This window comes from Stomoxys calcitrans, chromosome 3, assembly GCF_963082655.1.
Source record: "Stomoxys calcitrans chromosome 3, idStoCalc2.1, whole genome shotgun sequence".
Taxonomy (NCBI): domain Eukaryota; kingdom Metazoa; phylum Arthropoda; class Insecta; order Diptera; family Muscidae; genus Stomoxys; species Stomoxys calcitrans.
In genome coordinates, this window is record NC_081554.1 from 179,247,734 (window position 1) to 179,250,538 (window position 2,805).

At 42.7% G+C, this 2,805-nt stretch overlaps 1 protein-coding gene across 1 annotated transcript in view; it reads right to left on the minus strand.

The window, feature by feature from the left end:
• The window catches only part of LOC106085066 (lachesin), a 515,032-nt gene that overhangs the window by 76,130 nt on the left and 436,097 nt on the right, over positions 1–2,805 (minus strand). The gene's annotated exons all lie outside the window — the stretch shown is intronic.

Here is a 2,805-nt window from a genome sequence, read left to right on the forward strand (position 1 = left end):
CCTAGATTCATAAGGAATCCTAGATTCCTAAGGAATCCTAGATTCCTAAGGAATCCTAGATTCCTAAGGAATCCTAGATTCCTAAGGAATCCTAGATTCCTAAGGAATCCTAGATTCTTAAGGAATCCTAGATTCCTAAGGAATCCTAGATTCTTAAGGAATCCTAGATTCCTAAGGAATCCTAGATTCCTAAGGAATCCTAGATTCCTAAGGAACCCTAGATTCATAAGGAATCCTAGATTCCTTAGGAATCCTAGATTCCTTAGGAATCCTAGATTCCTAAGTAATCCTAGATTCCTAAGGAATCCTAGATTCCTAAGGAATCCTAGATTCCTAAGGAATCCTAGATTCCTAAGGAATCCTAGATTCCTAAGGAATCCTAGATTCCTAAGGAATCCTAGATTCCTAAGGAATCCTAGATTCCTAAGGAATCCTAGATTCCTAAGGAATCCTAGATTCCTAGATTCCTAAGGAATCCTAGATTCCTAAGGAACGCTAGATTCATAAGGAATCCTAGATTCCTAAGGAATCCTAGATTCCTAAGGAATCCTAGATTCCTAAGGAATCCTAGATTCCTAAGGAATCCTAGATTCCTAAGGAATCCTAGATTCCTAAGGAATCCTAGATTCCTAAGGAATCCTAGATTCCTAAGGAATCCTAGATTCCTAAGGAACCCTAGATTCATAAGGAATCCTAGATTCCTTAGGAATCCTAGATTCCTTAGGAATCCTAGATTCCTAAGTAATCCTAGATTCCTAAGGAATCCTAGATTCCTAAGGAATCCTAGATTCCTAAGTAATCCTAGATTCCTAAGGAATCCTAGATTCCTAAGGAATCCTAGATTCCTAAGGAATCCTAGATTCCTAAGGAATCCTAGATTCCTAAGGAATCCTAGATTCCTAAGGAATCCTAGATTCCTAAGGAATCCTAGATTCCTAAGGAATCCTAGATTCCTAAGGAATCCTAGATTCCTAAGGAATCCTAGATTCCTAAGGAATCCTAGATTCCTAAGGAACCCTAGATTCATAAGGAATCCTAGATTCCTAAGGAATCCTAGATTCCTAAGGAATCCTAGATTCCTAAGGAATCCTAGATTCCTAAGGAATCCTAGATTCCTAAGGAATCCTAGATTCCTAAGGAATCCTAGATTCCTAAGGAATCCTAGATTCCTAAGGAATCCCTGTTTCCTAAGGGATCCCTGATTCCTAAGGAATCCCTGATTCCTAACGAATCCCTGATTCCTGACGGAATCCCTGATTACTATGGAATCCCTGATTCCTAAGGAATCCCTGATTCCTAAGGAATCCCTGATTCCTAAGGAATCCCTGATTCCTAAGGAATTCCTGATTCCTAAGGAATCCCCGATTCCTAAGGAATCCCCGATTCCTAAGGAATCCCCGATTCCTAAGGAGTCCCCGATTCCTAAGGAATCCCCGATTCCTAAGGAATCCCCGATTCCTAAGGAATCCCCGATTCCTAAGGAATCCCCGATTCCTAAGGAATCCCCGATTCCTAAGGAATCCCCGATTCCTAAGGAATCCCCGATTCCTAAGGAATCCCCGATTCCTAAGGAATCCCCGATTCCTAAGGAATCCCCGATTCCTAAGGAATCCCCGATTCCTAAGGAATCCCCGATTCCTAAGGAATCCCCGATTCCTAAGGAATCCCCGATTCCTAAGGAATCCCCGATTCCTAAGGAATCCCCGATTCCTAAGGAATCCCCGATTCCTAAGGAATCCCCGATTCCTAAGGAATCCCCGATTCCTAAGGAATCCCCGATTCCTAAGGAATTCCCGATTCCTAAGGAATTCCCGATTCCTAAGGAATCCCCGATTCCTAAGGAATCCCCGATTCCTAAGGAATCCCCGATTCCTAAGGAATCCCCGATTCCTAAGGAATCCCCGATTCCTAAGGAATCCCCGATTCCTAAGGAATCCCCGATTCCTAAGGAATCCCCGATTCCTAAGGAATCCCCGATTCCTAAGGAATCCCCGATTCCTAAGGAATCCCCGATTCCTAAGGAATCCCCGATTCCTAAGGAATCCCCGATTCCTAAGGAATCCCCGATTCCTAAGGAATCCCCGATTCCTAAGGAATCCCCGATTCCTAAGGAATCCCCGATTCCTAGGGAATCCCCGATTCCTAGGGAATCCCCGATTCCTAGGGAATCCCCGATTCCTAGGGAATCCCCGATTCCTAGGGAATCCCCGATTCCTAGGGAATCCCCGATTCCTAGGGAATCCCCGATTCCTAGGGAATCCCCGATTCCTAGGGAATCCCCGATTCCTAGGGAATCCCCGATTCCTAGGGAATCCCCGATTCCTAGGGAATCCCCGATTCCTAGGGAATACCCGATTCCTAGGGAATCCCCGATTCCTAGGGAATCCCCGATTCCTAAGGAATCCCCGACTGCTAAAGAATCTGCTTTGGACATATAATCGGCAAGGGTTATCGTTAACCAATCACCGTATTATTTGGTATTTTGCTTATTGGGATCAGAAGAAAAAAATAGACGTTATGCGTATCAAAAAAAACTTCCGTTTTTTGGGACACTCTAATGTAAATATATAAGACAGAAATTTCTTAGTAAACCACAACGGAACGATTATTTTGACATCTTAATGTATGCTGCCATATCTATGGCATACATTTCTTAGAATCATAACATGACAGAATATCAGTATTTCCCCTAAATACAACACAAATTAGTAGGAAAAACTGACTAAATCAAATATTTTTGTTTTGTTCTTAGCTAAGCAAAATTGTACAAAGACAGTTTATTTCAATTAGCGATCTAAGCGATAC